This window comes from Zingiber officinale, chromosome 5B, assembly GCF_018446385.1.
Source record: "Zingiber officinale cultivar Zhangliang chromosome 5B, Zo_v1.1, whole genome shotgun sequence".
Classification (NCBI taxonomy): domain Eukaryota; kingdom Viridiplantae; phylum Streptophyta; class Magnoliopsida; order Zingiberales; family Zingiberaceae; genus Zingiber; species Zingiber officinale.
Window position 1 is genome coordinate 38,093,428 of NC_055995.1, and position 21,273 is coordinate 38,114,700.

The window sequence follows — 21,273 nt, forward strand, 5'->3', positions numbered from 1 at the left end:
CCCTCAACTTCACTATTCATCGAGGATCGACTCACTCATCTCGAGGAGTCTTCCACGCAGATTCGGCAGTCAATCCCGGATGGTTTCAGCGCACTTCGGGAGGAGATGACCTCCAGATTCACTTCTCTCCTAGATGACATGACTATTAGATTAGCTGAGATCCTTCAGATTCTGCGCGCACCCGAGCGACCCCTACCCCCACCTCCAGCTGACAATGATTAGACTTGATCAGACTACATACATTACTATGTATTATATATATTTGAATTGCTATTTATAGACAGTTTGTTTTAGTCTATTTAATAAATTAGGAATGTGCTTAATAGACTAGGATCTTTCCTTTGAAAATTGTTTTCAAAATTTTTATTTAAAATTCTAGGATAAAACTTTTTTTATTCGTATTTCTCAAAATTCCCTATGTTTAGAATTTTTAAAATCAATTTTAGCCTTAGTATAGATCAAATCCTTAGAATGCATGCTCGTATAGGTCTAGAACTTGAGCATCTTACCAATACACTAGGACTACCTTGTTTGTGTATTGCTAAACTTAGAAAGAGGTGAGATGCATAGGCAGATTGTTTGGACTTAAAGATGCTTATATCAGTGAATCAATATAAGTTTGGGCGTTAAAAATCAAACTTACAGTAATCAGGTTAAGTTGTTCAGATTAGTCAAACACTGACTGAATAAACTAAACTTAACCTGACTAACCAAGTGGAAGCTGCTATTTCTGATAGTTAGTAAATAACTAATGGTTAGATAGTTAAGGATGCTTTTTAGTTATTTTATTTTAAAGTGATATCAGGTTTAGGGGAAAATTACTATTCAACATATTTTGTAAAATTGTGTTTAAATTTTTAACCTTTTCAAAAGTTCTTTTAAAATTAAAACAATAAGTTATAAAAATAGCTTTAAAAAAAATCATTTTTTTTAATATTTCAAAATCTTATTTAAAGTTTTATCATTCGATTTTTGAAAACTTTCCTTTATATCTTTTTCAAAAAATCATTTTTGAAAAGTTTTCCAAAATTCTTTGAAAAGTTATACTTCAAAATATTATCATCTTATTTTTGAAACCTTAAATTTTTGAAAAGATATTTTTAAAATTTCCCCAATATCTTTTTCAAAATTCAATGCTTTTTCAAAAAATTTTGAAAGTTATATTTAATTTTAAAAATGTTTTCCAAACTTTTTATATTGAAAATGTTGTTTCTTTAATCTTCTAACTCTGTTCTAGCATTTTCAAAATTTTGGAAATCTAATGAAAAGATAGTAAATTTTAAAAATTATGTGAAATTAGTAACCTTGAAAATTATTAACTTATTTTTATAAGTTATTAACTTATAAAAAATACAAGTCATTATTGACTTTGAAAATTATTTCTAACTTCTTTATTGAAAATATTTATTTTTAACAAATTATTAACTTATTTTTATAAGTTTAAACTTCTCCAGTAACCTTGAAAATTTTCTGTTATTAAAATTTTTTCCTTTCTTTACTTAGCCGCTTTTCCCAAACTTGTCTATGCTTATTATTTTTGATGAATGCCAAAGGAGGAGGGTTAGGTGAATTAAGTTAGCAAAATACTAGACAAAATACTAACCTAACTAAATCAAAATTATTTCATTGGTCCAATTATTTTTGCATATTTTTCACTAACTTAACCTAGGTTGTCATTGCATCAAAAAGGAAGAGATTGTTGGTGCAATTAACACTAATGGTCTAACTTAGGTTTAGATGAATGACAAAATAGATTAAGTTAGTTTTGTTATGATCTAACACTTTGACTGAGTGTGTAGGAAAAATCCAGCTAGGTCGACGGGCCGACCGAATAGCTGACAAGAAGTCCAGATAGGTGAATTGGCCGACCAGATATTTGGCACGAAGCCCAGCTAGGTCGAGAGGCCGACCGGATAGCTTGCATGAATCCCAGCTAGGTCGACGAGCTGACCAGATAGTTGGCACGAAGTCCAGACTGGTCGACGGGCTGACCGGGTGTCTGGCAAAAGGTAAGTAAAGGTAAGTCTGTAACGACCCGCCTTCTGGGCACTGGCTGTAAGGCCGATCGTCACAATAATGCTAAACTATACTGTGCGGAAAGCTGGGCTAATTAAAATTTTACTCTACTAATGACGGATACAACTGATAAGAAAGGTCTAAAGACCTTCTTTGCTGGTGTACATATGCTAAGAAGAGGAAACTGAACATCCCAACTGAGCTAGGGACTAGAAACTAACTTCCCAACTACCTACCGACCTGCTGATCAATCTACAGATCGATCGAAGCTGGGGACGTTCTGTTCCCAACTGGATCGGTCGGCTGACCGATCCAGGTGTGGCTGGATCGGTCGGTCAGACCGATCCAGGCACCCGAAACACCTGCAATCGCTACTGTATCGCGCTGGATCGGTCGGCTGACCGATCCAGGAGGATACAGTAGCATACTGTATCTATCTGGATCGGTCGGCTGACCGATCCAGTGGCACTGCCCAGGCTCTGATCGGTCTGGAGACCGATCATAGTTCTGATTTCGCCCGGGAACTCTGATTTCAGCACTTTGGCGTGCCAAAATCTCACACAACAATTCTAAAATCAATGGAAATACATTCTAACAACTATTAACCAGCATTCTAACATAATTACTAAAAAACTAAATGAATCTCCCCTGATTTAAACACTCTAAGGTTCAAAATTGCATAAAAGAAGAAATACTAAGACTTCTACTATTTAAACTTGCTAAAACCCCTGAGGATCTTTTATTCCAGTTCCTGCCACACACGCCATCCTTGCATTGCCCTCCAGCTTCCTCTGTTAATCCAACTTTCCTTTACCTTTATCTACAGTATAAGGAAAAGTAGAATCTGTAAGCTTAAAGCTTAGTAAGAAACCATCTACCTCACAAAAACATGCAACGATGCAAATATGATTTTAAATCATGCTGTTTAAAACATATGCTAGATATACTGAATAAACTAAGCATGACATGGCCTAGAAGCATACAATCATGGCATATCTAAAGCTGAGCATAAAGTCATCATGCATATTCACAGGGAAAAACTAAGCTGATACTATGAACTGAGCTACGCTAATACTGAGCTACTGCTAGAACTGTACTGAATTCACGAACTACTTTATGAAAGGTTGAAAACTATATATATATAATAAGTGAAAATACTAAACATGCTGCTGATGGGACCGACAACTGTACGTGCTATGCGCGCATCTCTAACTAGACCCGGGGTTGCAAATCCCGAATTTAGTAGAGCTACTAGGTTATCTAAACCTAGGGACCGACTATGGGAGCCCAGCCCAATGGATATCTAATCCAGTACAGTGCCAACTGAAAAGTAAAATACTGATTATAGCTAAACTATTCTAAATTGCTGTTTCTAGGTTATCTGAACCTAGAGCTAGGTTGTCTGAACCTAGAGGCGACTGTGGGAGCCCACCCATTGGACCGTAGTCCCATATAAGCTAGAATAAACCGATTTACTAATTTAGATGCTTCTAATGCATTCAACTGTGCTAATAAAAATGCCTAAGTTGCATTCTTTTTCTAAGCTGGTTATTTAATCGAACACCTAGTGTGCTTTAACTCCCTTCTCCATTAGGGAGACTACCTTTAGGCACCCAACAACATCTAAACCTCCAACTGAAGGAGAAAAGACGTGTCCGGCCCATCTAAAGGTACTCACTAAATCCCTAAACCTGCGAGGAGGGTTAAATACACCCTATGTGTCGAAAACATACGCGTATAACTAAACTAATGCACAGAAAATCAAACGGTAGCTATTATACTGCAGGTGAGGGGTTTCTTACCTCCTGTTCGTAATTTCTTACGATTCTATTCGCTAGAATTCCGGTGGAGATGACCTTTTCGACGATCCGCTCACGCCTTTGCGTTCCTCTCGCGGAGAAGCACCTCTTTCGTGTTGGAGTCGTCGCCGGAAGATGTTCCGAGAGCCCTTGGGGCTTGGGCGCCGAGAGAGGAGGAAGAGGAAGGTGTCGGCGTGAGGCTTTGGAGAGGAAGGGTTTTGCCGAACCAATAAAAGAAATAACCCAAACCCCACTTAACCTTCTATTTATATTAATTGGTAATTCCGGCCCAACTCTAATATAAATTAAATCGTCTCCCTTTCCTTTCAGCACGGCCCTGCTGGGTTCACCGGTTACTAGCATTATCCCTTACACCATAGGTCTCGGGTTCGATTCCCGCCTAAGCTATTTTATTCTTTTAATTATTTTTGCTACTTCCGCTACTCGGAAAATTCCGGAAAAATATCTAAAAATTTCAGAAAAATCATAGATTAATTCTAATGCAAGTTTGAGAATTTTCGGGCGTTACAATCCCCCATACCTTATAAAAAGTTCGTCCTCGAACTTAGAACAATTCTGGGTACTTCTGTCTCATGCTGGCTTCTGTCTCCCAAGTTGCCTCTTCTGCTGTGTGACTGTGCCAAATGACTTTGACTAATGGTACTTCCTTGTTCCACAATTTCTTAACTGCTCGGTCTATTATCTGAATAGGCCGACTATCATAGCTGAGGTCCTCGCGGATCTGTACCGACTGGGGCTCAATCACCTGGGTGGCATCTGGGGTATGCTTATTCAGCATAGAGACATGAAATACGTTGTGGACAGCTGACATTTCCTGGGGTAGCTCTAGCTCATATGCTACCTTGCCCACTCTTCTGCTAATAAGATATGGTCCCACATATCTGGGACTTAGCTTGCCCTTTTTCCCAAAACGCATTACTCCCTTCATGGGAGCCACTCTGAGGAACACTGAATCCCCAACTGAAAACTCTAAGGGTCTGCGCCGCGTATCAGCATAGCTCTTCTGGCGGCTCTGAGCTGTCTCTATCCTCTGGCGGATCTGCTGTATGGCTGCTGTGGTATCTGCGACTAGATCTGTCTGAAGCTCTAGTTCCTTCTGTTCACCACTCTCATACCAGCAGATTGGAGATCTACACCTCCGCCCATAGAGAGCCTCGTAAGGTGCCATGCCGATAGTGGCCTGATAGCTGTTGTTGTATGCAAATTTTGCTAAGCTCAGATATTTGCACCAACTTCCCTTGAAGTCTAGGGCACACGCTCGGAGCATATCTTCGAGTACCTGGTTTACTCGCTCCGTCTGACCATCTGTCTAAGGATGGAATGCTGTGCTGAACTTTAACTTAGTGCCCAACGCTGACTGTACACACTCCCAGAAGTGTGATGTGAATCTGCTGTCTCTGTCTGAAATGATGATCCGTGGAACTCCATGTAGTCTGACAATCTCCTGGAGATACAACTGAGCTAGCTTCTCCATGGAGTAGGATATCTTGATAGCTAAGAAGTGGGCTGATTTAGTCAACCTGTCGACTATTACCCAGATGGCGTCAAAACCATTCGTGGTTCTGGGCAGTCCCACTATGAAATCCATAGAGATATCCTCCCACTTCCACTCTGGAATCTGTATAGGCTGCAGAACTCCCCCGGGTCGCTGATGTTCTGCCTTGACCCTCTGACAGGTGAGGCAGGTGCTAACATATCTGGCGATGTCTCGCTTCATCCCGGGCCACCAAAAATGTTTCTTCAGGTCTTGATACATTTTAGTGGAACCTGGATGGATTGCATAGGGAGTCTTGTGAGCCTCGTCTAAAATCTGTCTCTGTAGCTCCTCCTGATCGGGAACACAGAGTCTGTCACTGAAATACAACACCCCGCTATCGGACACTCTGAATTCTCTACTTTCTGATTCTGCTAGCCCTTGCTTGATTTTCTGAATTCCAGGGTCCTGCTCCTGAGCTGACTGAATATCACCAAGCAAGGTAGACTCTAAGGTCATAGTAGAGAGCTGTCCAACGATGAGTTCGAGACCGAAATCTACGATCTCCCTCTGTAGGGGCGGTGACATGGCCGTAAGAGATAATAAGGTAGCACTGGATTTTCTGCTAAGTGCGTCGGCTACCTTATTGGCTTTCCCTGGATGGTAGAGGATGTCTATATCGTAGTCCTTGACCAGCTCAAGTCATCTGCGCTGTCGCATGTTCAGATCCTTCTGAGTGAAGAAGTACTTCAGACTCTGATGATCTGTATACACTCTGCACTGAGCTCCATATAAGTAATGTCTCCAAATTTTGAGAGCACTGCTGCAAGCTCAAGGTCATGAGTAGGGTAGTTCTTCTCATAATCCTTGAGTTGTCTGGAGGCATAGGCGATCACCTTGCCGTTTTGCATCAGTACTGCTCCTAGTCCCAACTTGGAGGCATCACTATAGATGTCAAAGCTGCTGGTGTTGTCTGGTAGAGCCAAAATGGGAGCACTGGTCAATCTCCTTTTTAGCTTGCTGAAGCTGTTCTCACAGTCCTTTATCCACTGAAATTTCCTGTTCTTTCTGGTAAGAGCTGTCAGTGGGGAGGCTACCCTGGAGAAGTCCTCTACGAATTTTCTGTAATATCCTGCTAATCCCAGAAAGCTTCTGATTTCACTGGCGTTCCTCGGTCTTTTCCAGTTACTTACTGCTTCTATTTTGCTGGGGTCTACCATGACACCATCCTTTGAGATGATGTGACCTAGGAAAGACACCTGATCAAGCCAAAATTCACATTTCGTGAACTTGGCATATAGCTGATTCCGCTGAAGTGTCTGTAGTACTGTCTTCAGGTGCTCTGCATGTTCTTCCTGAGTTCCTGAGTAGATGAGAATGTCATCGATAAACACAATAACAAACTTATCTAAATACTCCCTGAATACTCTGTTCATGAGATCCATGAATGTAGCTGGAGCATTGGTCACGCCAAAGGGCATGACTACGAACTCGTAGTGTCCGTATTTGGTTCTGAATGCTGTCTTGGGTATATCACCCTCCTTGACTCTGACTTGGTGATATCCTGATCGGAGGTCAATCTTAGAGAACACTACTGCTCCCTTTAACTGGTCGAACAGGTCATCTATTCTGGGAAGAGGATACCTGTTCTTGATTGTGACCTGATTCAGTGCTCTGTAGTCTATGCATAGCCGCATGCTTCCATCCTTCTTCTTCACGAACAGTACAGGCGCTCCCCATGGTGAGTGACTAGGGCGTATAAAGCCCTTGTCAAGCAGCTCCTGTAGTTGCTCCTGAAGTTCCTTCAGTTCTGCTGGAGCCATGCGATATGGCGCTTTAGAAATAGGATTGGTGCCGGGGAAGAGCTCTATCTCAAATTCAATCTCCCTGACTGGTGCTAGGCCTGGTAACTCCTCAGGGAAGACTGCTGGGTAGTCACATACAACTCGGACTCCTGCTAGTTGTTGGTCCTTGTCCTAGCTGGTATTGACTACATGTGCTAGGTACCCCGTACAACCCGAATCCATCAACTTCTGTGCCTTCATAGTTGAGAGAAATTTTCTGGCTTTTCTCTTTGGTTTTCCAATGTACTCGAATTGTGCTTCTGCTTCGGGTTGGAATACGACTTTCTGTTTACGGCACTCTATGGAAGCACCGTATCTGATCAGGAAGTCCATTCCAAGGATGACGTCGTAGTCAGTCATTTCCAGCAGGATCAGATCACAGAAGAGTTCCCTGTCTGCTATAATGACCGGCACTGCTCTGAGCCAGTGCGTGGATGCCATGATCTCTCCTGAAGGTAGTGCCGTCAAAAAATGACCACTGAGTACCTCTGAGGGTATTTCTAATTTTTCAGAGAACACCCTGGCTATATATGAATGGGTTGCCCCAGTATCAAATAGAACAGTAGCACTATACTAAAAAATGTTAATCTGACCTGTGACACTGTCGAGGCATTGGCTACGTCCTCTCTGGTGAGTGAGTAGATCCTCGCATTCGCCATAGCTGGAGGGGCTTCTAATCTGCCCTGGCTGATAAGTGGACCTTCTAGAGCGGCCTGCATCTGATATAACTGAGCTGGCTGGCCTGCATACTGAATCTGCTGTGGCTGAGGAAGACCGGTCTTGTTCGGGCACTGCTTGGCCATGTGCCCTTCTTGTCCACATTCAAAGCATCCTCGTGTGCCCTTGCGACAAACCCCTGGGTGGAATTTCCCACAAGTAGCACACTTTGGATAACTGGGTCGCTTGCTAGATGGTCCTCCTTTTGGGTCACTCCCTGATTTGCGCTTGCTGTTGGAGTTCCCTTTCCAGTTAGAGCTGTGGCCTTGCTGTTTTTGAGTGTGAGGGTTTCCTTGGCCTTTGGACTCTGAGGAGACTTGCTTCTGCTGCTTTATGTTGTTCTGGTAATGCTCTGTGGTCAAGGCACTGCTCACTAACTCCTCTGTGGTTTGTGGCCTATGTATGCCACCAGCCACGTTCACTGCTATCTCTGGCCTCAGCATCTTGAGCATCAACCGGATTCGTTCCTTCTCTGTGCTGACTAGCTCTGGGCATAGACGAGCCAACCTGTTGAATTTCTTCACGGCTTCCTCAACTGAAAGGTTGCCCTGACGAAACTCAGTGAACTCGTCGTAGTGGCGGTTTGTGACCCGTATGTGAAAGAACTCCTCGAAGAATTCTTTCTCGAAGTCAGCCCATGACATCTGGTTCACTGGGCGCTTCGTTCTGATTCTTTCCCACCACATGCGTGCGTCTCCTGTCAGGCAGAAGGAGGCACACTTCACCTTCTCGTGTTCTGGCCAGTCCAGAAGCTCCATCGTGCTCTCCAGTGTTTTGAACCAGGCTTGTGCATCCCATGGTTCACTAGTGCCTGAGAAGTTCTCTGGCCACTGGATCAGATAGGCTTCCTTTCTTGGCTCAGCTGCTGGGGCTGCTGGTACTGGTGCTGGTGCTGGTGCTGTAGGCTGAGCTGGTGGAACCTCTAAGACTACCAGAGTCGTCAAATTTGGTTCCGGGGTGACTGTGGGGGTATTCTGCTGATTAGCCTTTAAGGTGGCTATTTCCTGTTGCTGTTCAGCTAGCTGCTGCTGTAACTGAGCCACTAATGCTGTAAGGTCTGGAGGAGGCACTGAACTGCCTGCCTCTTGCTGGGGCTCAGTAGCTAGTGCCCTTCTAGCTGGGCGTCCTCGTGCCATTTCTAATGACATAGAGAACATAACATAACTAATGTAATCACAGTTATATAACTATTGATATCATGTTTAAAAACTATCACATACTAACAAGCAGTAGGCGTATAAACATGAATTGTAATAGCAAAACAAGGAGCATAAATTAAGTAGAGGTATTCATACTTGGAAGCTGCAGGTACAATGCTGATGTGTATGTAGGAAGTATGGAACACTGCTCTGATACCACTTTGTAACGACCCGCCTTCTGGGCACTGGCTGTAAGGCCGATCTTCACAATAATGCTAAACTATACTGTGCGGAAAGCTGGGCTAATTAAAATTTTACTCTACTAATGACGGATACAACTGATAAGAAAGGTCTAAAGACCTTCTTTGCTGGTGTACATATGCTAAGAAGAGGAAACTGAATATCCCAACTGAGCTAGGGACTAGAAACTAACTTCCCAACTACCTACCGGCCTACTGATCAATCTACCGATCGATCGAAGCTGGGGACGTTCTGTTCCCAACTGGATCGGTCGGCTGACCGATCCAGGTGTGGCTGGATCGGTCGGTCAGACCGATCCAGGTATGTCTGGATCGGTCGACTGACCGATCCAGGCACCCGAAACATCTGCAATCGCTACTGTATCGCGCTGGATCGGTCGGCTGACCGATCCAGGAGGATACAGTAGCATACTGTATCTATCTGGATCGGTCGGCTGACCGATCCAGTGGCACTGCCCAGGCTCTGATTTCGCCCGGGAACTCTGATTTCAGCACTTTGGCGTGCCAAAATCTCACACAACAATTCTAAAATCAATGGAAATACATTCTAACAACTATTAACCAGCATTCTAACATAATTACTAACAAACTAAATGAATCTCCCCTGATTTAAACACTCTAAGGTTCAAAATTGCATAAAAGAAGAAATACTAAGACTTCTACTATTTAAACTTGCTAAAACCCCTGAGGATCTTTTATTCCAGTTCCTGCCACACACGCCATCCTTGCATTGCCCTCCAACTTCCTCTGTTAATCCAACTTTCCTTTACCTTTATCTACAGTATAAGGAAAAGTAGAATCTGTAAGCTTAAAGCTTAGTAAGAAACCATCTACCTCACAAAAACATGCAACGATGCAAATATGATTTTAAATCATGCTGTTTAAAACATATGCTGGATATACTGAATAAACTAAGCATGACATGGCCTAGAAGCATACAATCATGGCATATCTAAAGCTGAGCATAAAGTCATCATGCATATTCACAGGGAAAAACTAAGCTGATACTATGAACTGAGCTACGCTAATACTGAGCTACTGCTAGAACTGTACTGAATTCACGAACTACTTTATGAAAGGTTGAAAACCATATACATATAATAAGTGAAAATACTAAACATGCTGCTGATGGGCCCGGCAACTGTACGTGCTATGCGCGCATCTCTAACTAGACTCGGGGTTGCAAATCCCGAATTTAGTAGAGCTACTAGGTTATCTAAACCTAGGGACCGACTATGGGAGCCCAGCCCAATGGATATCTAATCCAGTACAGTGCCAACTGAAAAGTAAAATACTGAGTATAGCTACACTGTTCTAAATTGCTGTTTCTAGGTTATCTGAACCTAGAGCTAGGTTGTCTGAACCTAGAGGCGACTGTGGGAGCCCACCCATTGGACCGTAGTCCCATATAAGCTAGAATAAACCGATTTACTAATTTAGATGCTTCTAATGCATTCAACTGTGCTAATAAAAATGTCTAAGTTGCATTCTTTTTCTAAGCTGGTTATTTAATCGAACACCTAGTGTGCTTTAACTCCCTTCTCCATTAGGAAGACTACCTTTAGGCACCCAACAACATCTAAACCTCCAACTGAAGGAGAAAAAACGTGTCCGGCCCATCTAAAGGTACTCACTAAATCCCTAAACCTGCGAGGAGGGTTAAATACACCCTATGTGTCGAAAACATACGCGTATAACTAAACTAATGCACAGAAAATCAAATGGTGGCTATTATACTGCAGGTGAGGGGTTTCTTACCTCCTGTTCGTAATTTCTTACGATTCTATTCGCTAGAATTCCGGTGGAGATGACCTTCTCGACGATCCGCTCACGCCTTTGCGTTCCTCTCGCGGAGAAGCACCTCTTTCGTGTTGGAGTCGTCGCCGGAAGATGTTCCGAGAGCCCTTGGGGCTTGGGCGCTGAGAGAGGAGGAAGAGGAAGGTGTCGGCGTGAGGCTTTGGAGAGGAAGGGTTTTGCCGAACCAATAAAAGAAATAACCCAAACCCCACTTAACCTTCTATTTATATTAAGTGGTAATTCCGGCCCAACTCTAATATAAATTAAATCGTCTCCCTTTCCTTTCAGCACGGCCCTGCTGGGTTCACCGGTTACTAGCATTATCCCTTACACCATAGGTCTCGGGTTCGATTCCCGCCTAAGCTATTTTATTCTTTTAATTATTTTTGCTACTTCCGCTACTCGGAAAATTCCGGAAAAATATCTAAAAATTCCAGAAAAATCATAGAATAATTCTAATGCAAGTTTGAGAATTTTCGGGCGTTACAAAGTCATTGGAGGAGAGTGACTGTGAGGACGCGTCCTAACTGAGAGATAGTAGACGTTGGTCCAGTTTAGGTCCGTTTGAGATCCCTAAACTGAGACCTTGACTAGTTCCTGGTCCTGGGAGGACAGAAACTAATTACTCTATTTTTAATATTGTGCTAACACTTGTCTTGCAGGATATTTTGGACTAACACATGTGTTGCAGGGCAAGAAAGCAAGAAAAGAAGCAAAACTACCTTCAGGTGAACAGTACCCGAAGGCACCTTCCATGGCAATGGAAGGCACCTTACTACTGTTAATAGAAGGCACCTTCCATGGCTATGGAAGGCGCCTTCCGCTAGATGAAATTTGGCTGAAGTCTTGGATAAGCACCGATCACTTCGAGATTGATTTTGCCTCGTTGGAGGCGCCTTCCATGCTTATGGAAGGTGTCTTCCAAGCCTTTTATAAGGCAGTTTCGAGGAGGCATTGGAATAACAATGACATACAAGCTACTGCGCGTTCATTCAAGCTTCCGACTGCTCCCGATTGCTACTACGACTCTACTACGAAGCTGCTGAGCCCGACGACTGATCAAAGGAGTTCTGATCGCGCCCGGCAGACAGATATCAACACAAGAAGAGCTCTCATTTCGATCCATAAAAGTGTTGGTAACCTTTTGTACTTAATTACTATAAAAGGGCAAGTGTAGTGTGTTGCACTTGACCTAACCTTCTGTACTCGATTCTCTTTTCCGAGGGTACCGAAAGAGGCTTTTAGTGAATTGTCCATCGATAGGTCCGTGGGACCTGGGCCTTGGAGTAGGACGCCGAAGGTTCTGAACCAAGAAAAAGCCGCTCATGTTTTTATGGTGTTTTCTTATTTACTTTCCGCTGCGTACTCTGCTTTTAATTTTTAAAAGAAAACAAGTTTTGAAAACCATGTAATTCACCCCCCCTCTCACATGCGTCACAATCCAACATATATATTATTATTAAAAGGATTTCTCGGGAGCATGATACACTCTGCCATTCTCCATTGAGTATCTTAGTGCTGCGTAGAACGTGGTTGAGTAGCTTAATATGATGTATAGTAGTGGAATATACAGAATGTGTTGGTGCGGGAAGCATCAGACGATCGAACCCAAGTTTTGATAATGGCAAAGGGTTCAAAGTTAAGTAGTGTTATGATCTAACAAGTTCATGGAGCTTGTAGGAAAGTCCTAAGTGATACTTAGGCAAAAGTCCTAGCTGCGGTTAGGCAGGTGAAAAACTCTAGGGGGTGGTAACCCTAGGTCATAGGGGGTGGTAACCCTATGTAGAAAGTCTTGGCGGGTCGAGAGCTTCAGGCAAAAGTCCTAGGGGGTAACCTAGGTGGAAAGTCTTGGTGTCGCGAACCAGGTGAAAGACTGGACGGGTCGGGAAGCGGAAGTCCAGCCGAAAGTCCGGAAGCTTCGAACGCTGAGCAAAAGTCCAATCGATCTGGAGGATCGCACTAGCAACAGGTAAATCTCCTGAGTGGAGTAGGTGAGGACGCATTCCCCGTAGAGGAAACAGAAGGAGTCGGGTCGACCTACGGTTTTCGGTTGGAAATCCGAAGTCAGACCCGGATAGTCCGATGACTGTCGATTATATCACTTATAATCTGTCTGTGCTAACTTTGTTTTGTAGGGTTTTGTGTTTGGGACTAACATATTTTGCAGGAACAAAGAAGCACATTTTGAACTCGGATGAACAGTGTCCGAGGCGCCTCCATGGGGCTTGGAGGCGCCTCGGGTGCTAGTCGAAGCCAGTTGTCCAGAGACGCTGGAGGCGCTTCGAAGGAAGCTGAAGGCGCCTTGAACCAGGCGTTGGAGGTGCCTTGGAGCAGCTTGGAGGCGCCTTCAATGGGATAAGGCGCGACCAGATCAGAGCTGATCCACGCGTGCGACTCGGCGGCCTGGAGGCGCCTTGGACAGGCTTGGAGGCGCCTCCAACACTGTTTAAAAGAGGGACTCGAGCAGCAGCTTCACACAACTACTTCCAAGCAATCTTTCTGCTACAAACTACTACCGAGACGATCCCGAAGTGTTGCAACGAGATCCCGAGGACCTGAAGCTTCGAAATTACACATTCTTGTTGTCGGTATACCTTTTCATTTCAAATATATTGTAATAACACTGTAACCATTATTCGAGCTTATAGTTGTTCCCCACCGGAAGCGATCAACGATCGCGGGCCTTGGAGTAGGAGTCGCCACAGGCTCCGAACTAAGTAACTACTTGTGTTTGCTTGTGCTCTTTTCTTTACTTAATTCCGCTGCGTATTTTTTACTCTGTTTTAAATCGAACGCATGAAAGCCACGAGAGCTATTCACCCCCCCTCTAACGCTTCTCGATCTAACAATTAGTATCAGAGCAAGGTTCACGTTGATCTGGTGCAACCACCAATCACGCAAATTTTTTTGTGGTATTTTCAATTTTTACGGAGTCAATTAGAATCTAACTTAATAGCTACATTTTAATTATTTTTTCAAATCGATTTTAGCTCAAAGTTGGTGCAACACCATTCGAGCTCGTAATATTAATCTTATTTCCCGCACTGCTAATCCAAGACCTAGTCTTGGGATATTTTTGTTTTTTCTTTTATTTTGCATATTATCAATGGCCCAACAAGAGGGATTCAGCACCGTTCGTCCCCTGCTCTTCACCGGAGAAGACTTTGGGTATTGGAAGGGGCGAATGGAAACCTTCCTCAAGATCCAATTCGATACCTGGATGATTATCAAGACTGGAATACAACTGCCAACCGACGAAGACGGCAAGCCGACACCCTGCGAAAAATGGGAACCGACCCTAATCAAGAAGGTGGAAGCTGATGCCAGAGCGACCTGCACCCTCCTGTGTGGACTGACCAAGGAGGAGCTCAACAGAGTTGGACCGTTCTCCAGCATAAAAGAGCTTTGGGAGAAGCTGATCGAACTCCACGAGGGCACCTCCGACACCAAGGTTAGTAAAAGAGATCTTTTATTTAATAAATTATATAACCTGAAAATGCAAGACGGAGAGACCGCAAGTCAACTCCATGCTCGCATACAAGACATTCTCAACTCCCTCTATGCTATCGGGCAAAGAGTCGAGAATCGGGACATCATAAGGTATGCTCTAAACGCTTTTCCGAGGAGCACATTGTGGGCATCAATGGTAGATGCCTACAAAGTCTCTAAGGACTTATCTTCCATTAGATTAGATGAATTATTTTTGGAATTCAAACTGCATGAACAGACTAATACACTGTCAACCGAGAAGGGTATTGCTTTGGTTGCAGGTACCAGTCGAACACGCGAACCAAGATCACGGCGAAGAACTGAACCGGAGGAGGAAGACGAACCCGACTCAGACGATGAAGACAACAAATTAAACTTCGAGCTCGTGAACCTAGTGAAGAAGCTTTACAAGAAAAAGAAAGGCTTCAACAAGAGAGATCTAAAGAAGACAGTACAATCCAAGGAGGTTCAATCCAGTTCAAAAGTCAAACTCGAAGTGATCTGCTACGGATGCAACTAGAAAGGGCACTAGGAAAGATAATGTCTACACCATTAACCTACCAACATCCTCAATAAAGTGTTTTCTAACACAACAAGAGGAAAGTGAGTTGTGGCACAGAAGACTGGGACACACTCACACTAGACTCATTGCAAAAATGAGTCAAAATGGTCTAGTTAAAGGTTTGCCCAAATTAAAATTTATTGAAAACTTAACCTGTAATGCTTGTCAACAAGGTAAACAAACTAAGGCAAACCATAAATTAACCAACCTAAATAGAACAACCTCAACACTTAAGCTCCTTCACCTAGACTTGTTTGATTCACATGGAGCCAAGTCACTAAGTAAAAATTAATATTGCTTAGTGATAATCGACGATTATTCAAGATTTACTTGGGTAAAATTTATAAAAAATAAAGTGAAACCTTTGAAGTATTTAAAATCTTCTGTAAACTAATAGAAAATGAAAAAGACACCCAAATAAAAAGAATTAAAAGTGACCACCGGAGGGGGGGGGGGATTTGAAATCACAACTTTACTGAATTTTGTGAAATTAATGGGCATCAACATGAATACTCTTGCCCTAGGACCTCTCAACAAAATGGCCTAGTAGAACGTAAAAATCGAACCCTACAAGAAGCCGCTTGGACTATGTTAAATGAATACAATCTATGCAATCAATTCTGGGCTGAAGCGATAAATACAGCATGTTATATCCAAAATAGAATCTTAATTAACAAATCCCATAATAAAACACCCTATGAAATATATTATAATAAAATTCCTAATCTAAATTATTTAAAAGTTTTTGGATGTAAAGTACACATTTTAAACACCAAAGACTACTTAGGGAAATTTTCATCAAAAACAACTCTAGGAATATTTTTAGGGTATTCAACAACCAGTAGGGCATATAGGGTGTATAACAAACATACTCTAAAAGTTGAAGAAACAATAAATGTAATATTTGATGAAGATAATAAAATAACAAATGAAAATAATACAGAAAATCTTAACCCAATAATTATTGAAGACGATGAAATTCAATCTAACATTAATAAACCAGAGGAAAAACTTCTGACCCAAACATAAAACCAACAAGAGTAAGTACCTCTCACCCACCGAACCAAATTTTGGGTGATCCAAACCTAAGAGTCAGAACTAGATCTTCCTATAGAAACCAGAGTCAAATTGCCCTTATTTCTAAGATTGAACCTAAGACCATTGAAGAAGTCCTACCTGACCCAGACTGGATCATTGCCATACAGGAAGAATTAGCCCAATTTGATAGAAACTAAGTCTGGGAACTTGTACCTAAACCTATAGACAAATCCATAATAGACACCAAATGAGTATTTAGGAACAAATTAGATTATCAGGGTGATATAGTGAGAAATAAGGCAAGACTAGTAGCCAAAGGGTTCAGCCAGGTTGAGAGTTTGGACTATGACGAAACCTATGCACCAATAGCTAGACTCGAATCCATTAGGATGCTACTCGCTTATGCAGCACATAAAGGGTTTAGATTATATCAAATGGTTGTCAAGTCAGCCTTTTTGAATGGGTTTATTAAGGAAGAAGTATATGTAAGTCAACCTCTAGGGTTTGAGGACTTAGACAACCCAAACCATGTATTTAGACTGAAAAAGGCATTATATGGATTAAAGCAAGCACCTAGGGCATGGTATGAACGGTTATCCAACCACTTGATATCCAAAGGCTTTAACCAAGGACAAATAAATCCGACCCTATTTGTAAAAATCGTAGAAAAAGACATCTTCATAGCCCAAATCTATGTTGATGATATAATTTTTGGCTCAACCAACTCTAAACTTTTAAAAGAATTTATTAAACTAATGGAAAATGAATTTGAAATGAGTTTGGTTGGGGAACTTACCTTTTTCTTAGGCTTACAAATCAAACAAACCAAAGATGAGATCTATATTTATCAAACTAAATATGCTAAGGAATTAATTAAAAAATTTGGCATGGAAAATTAAAAATTATAAATACTCCAATGACAACCAACATCAGCATTGACTCTGACTTGGAAGGAAAACCAGTAGACCCAAAATATTATATAAGTGCTATAGGTAGCTTACTCTACCTAACTGCAAGTCAACCCGACATATTATTTGCAGTAGGTATGTGCGCAAGATACCAATCTTGTGCAAAAGAGTCGCACCTAACATATGTTAAAAGGATACTTAGGTACATAAAAGGTACCCTAAATATAGGACTTTGGTACCCTAGAACGTGCACCTTCTTTGACTATTCTGATTCAAACTATGCCAGGTGTAAACTAGACAGAAAAAGCACAAGTGGTAGCTGCCAAATTCTAGGTCAGTGCCTAGTAAGTTGGTCAAGCAAAAAGCAACACTGTGTTGCTCTATCCACTACTAAAGCTGAATACATAGCCCTAGGAGAGTGTGCATCTCAACTCTTGTGTATGATGCATACATTAAAAGACTATCAACTAGAATAGAAAAATACAAAAATTTTAATCGACAATATGAGCTCAATTAATCTAACCAAAAATCCAATTCATCACTCAAGGACTAAACACATAGAGGTAAAACACAATTTTGTAAGGGATCATGTAGCCAAGGGTGAAATTGTACTCAACTATGTTGAGTCCAAATCAAACCTAACTGACATTTTCACAAAACCCTTACTTGAACTTGAGTTCAGTGCACTTAGAAGGCAAATAGGAATGTGTTGGGTAGAATAGGTATTGATTTTCAAATCAGTTTTCTACCTTTCCTCTTAAATGTTTTACTTGTTTTCAAAATTCGCTTAAGCTTAAAATTATATTTCTAAATTCTAGGCAAAATGTTGTTTTCAAAATCTCATTTTTACTAGTTTTTCAAATTTGGACTTAGCCTAGGCTCTACCCTAGAAATCATGCTCCCTTAGAATTGAGCCAGAGTATCTCACAAACACTTAGGCTTACCTTAATTGTGCTTGAAAGAAAAAACATAGAATGGTGTGAGATGCATAGGGTACAGCCTGGACTTAAGAATGCTTATATCTGTGCATCAATATGAGTCTGAGCGTTAAATACCTAATATACAGTAATCAAGTCAAGTCGTCCAGCCCTAGTCAAATCTAACTGGATCTATTGACTTAACTTGACTAACCAAGTGAAAGCTGTTGTCCTCTAGACAATCAGCTAGTAGCTAGATGGTTAGATATGTGGCCAAGAAATTAAAGTATTTGATTGTTTAGGGTTACTCAACTTGCACATTAGGGCTCTAATACCTTAACTTAGTTAACTTATAATCAAATTAAATCAACTCATGCTTAGACATTAAGATTTAACCTTATTTTGCTCCTCCTTGGTCGTTACGTATTTTGAAATTCATTATTCATTTAAATATTTTTTCCCCAAAGATTTCTTCTAAGTTTCAAAATTGACTAAAGTTATTTATTTTACTAAATCTTCAAACTTAGTTGAAAGAAAATTATCTCCTTAGACATTTAGCTTACAATGAAAATTAATCATAAAAAGCTAAGTGTTTGAAAAAGTTCTTAAAGCTAAAGTTTTTTTGAAACTTAATTTGATTTTCATACTTAAGAAAATAATTTTTTAAAGACTTTTAAGTTTAATAAAAAATCTTTAAAATAAAGTTTTTAAAAAGATTAAGTTTTCAAAATTTTGGCTAAACTGAATTGTGTTGTACTTAAACTATTTTTACTTAGCAAAATGTTCCTAAGCGTTTCCTACAAAAGTTTTCCCTACAATGACTTAAAAGCCAGGTGTTTTAAATGTTACTTTTGACTTCAACATTTTTTTTACTAAGTTTTTCCTACAAATTTTTGATATATGACAAAGGGGGAGAGTAGGACAAAAAATTCAAATTAAGGATAAGGACAAATAATTTTTTTTTTAAAAAAAAATTAAGGATAAGGACAAAAAATTTCAAATTAAGAAAAAAATTAAGGATAAGGACAAAAATTTCAAATTAAGGAAAAGAGTTCTCTTATTAAGGGGGAGCCTTAACTTTGAGAATTTTAATTTACCTTAAATTTTATAAAGTTTAAAATGTCTTTAGCTTGTACTTAACATGTGACTTAAGTATGCTTACGTCTGTACTTAAACTTCTTATTTTAAAGCATGCTTACGTTTATTTATGCATTTTTTTACTTAACTTTGAATTTGAGTTGCCATAATAAAAAAGGAGGAGATTGTTAGTGCGGGAAGCATCAGACGATTGAACCTAAGTTTTGATAATGGTAAAGGGTTCAAAGTTAAGTAGTGTTATGATCTAACAAGTTCATGGAGCTTGCAGGAAAGTCCTAAGTGATACTTAGGCAAAAGTCCTAGCTGCGGTTAGGCAGGTGGAAAACCCTAGGGGGTGGTAACCCTAGGTCATAGGGTGTGGTAACCCTATGAGGAAAGTCTTGGCAGGTCGAGAGCTTCAGGCAAAAGTCCAAGGGGGGTAACCCTAGGTGGAAAGTCTTGGTGTCGCGAACCAGGTGAAAAACTGGACGGGACGGGAAGCGGAAGTCCAGCAGAAAGTCTAGAAGCTTCGAACGCTGAGCAAAAGTCCAGTCGATCTGGAGGATCGCACTAGCAACAGGTAAATCTCCTGAGTGGAGTAGGTGATGATGCGTTCCCCGTAGAGGGAATAGTAGGAGTCAGGTCGACCTAGGGTTTTCGATTGGAAAACTGAAGTCAGACCCGGACAGTCCGATGACTGTCGATTATATCACTTATAATCTGTCTGTGCTAACTTTGTTTTACAGGGTTTTGTGTTTGGGACTAACACATTTTGCAGGAACAAAGAAGCACATTTTGACCTCGGATGAACAGTGTCCGAGGCGCCTCCATGGGGCTTGGAGGTGCCTCGGGTGCTAGCCGAAGCCAGCTATCCAGAGATGCTGGAGGCACCTAGGAGGAAGCTGAAGGCGCCTTGGACCAGGCGTTGGAGGCGCCTTGGAGCAGCTTGGAGGCGCCTTCAATGGGATAAGGCGCGACCAGATCAGAGCTGATCCACCCGTGCGACTCGCCGGCCTGGAGGCGCCTCGGACAGGCTTGGAGGAGCCTCCAGCACTGTTTAAAAGAGGGACTCGAGCAGCAGCTTCACACAACTACTTCCAAGCAATCTTTCTGCTACAAACTGCTACCGAGACGATCCTGAAGTGCTGCAACGAGGTCCCGAGGACCTGAAGCTTCGAAATTACACATTCTTGTTGTCGGTATACTTTTTCATTTCAAGTATATTGTAATAACACTGTAACCATTATTTGAGCTTATAGTTGTTGCCCACCGGAAGCGATCAACGATCGCGGGCCTTGGAGTAGGAGTCGCCACAGGCTCTGAACCAAGTAACTACTTGTGTTTACGTGTGCTCTTTTCTTTACTTAATTCCGCTGTGTATTTTCGACTCTGCTTTAAATTGAACACGTGAAAGCCACGAGCGCTATTCACCCCCCCTCTAGCGCTTCTCGATCCAACAGAATGCAGTTAAACAACTCAATAAAAGCGACTAGTTTAAGGACCAGTAGGATTATATTTAGGCAACAATATCATCTTAACAAAGCGACTGGCTTAAGGACCGGTCAAATTATATTCAATCAATAGCATCATCCTAATAGGGTGACCAGTTTAAGGACTAGTCGGATTATATTCAGTCAATAGCATCATCCTAACAGGGCGACCAGTTTAAGGACTGATCAGATTATATTCAGTCAATAGCATCATCCTATCAGGGCGACTGGCTTAAGGATCGATCAGATTTTATTTAGCTAATAGCATCATCCTAATAGGGCATCCAACTTAAGGACCGGTTGGATTATATTCAGTTGACAACATCATCTCAACATGACAACCAACTTAAGGACCAACCAAATCATATTTAGCAGACAATATCCTGACAACTTGTTATAATAACAACTTTGTGTCAGAGAATATTCTTCTGAAAACTTCTTCAGGGACCATCATGTCTCCCATCAGTAGACCAATAATAACAGCATATTTCTTCGGTAACCTTGGTAATAACAGGAGTTATAAACGATAAAAAGGGGTATATATGTTGGTAAAATAAAGATTTCTCAGATGATTATGGTGAACTACTTAATAAAATCTAACATATTTTGTCACCTCATGATTGTGGAGGTTACATAAGGTGGTATATAAAAAGGAAGATCTCTCCATGACAAAGGGACACTCACTGACATCTGTAACTCTACTCTAGCGCAACGTTCTGACCATT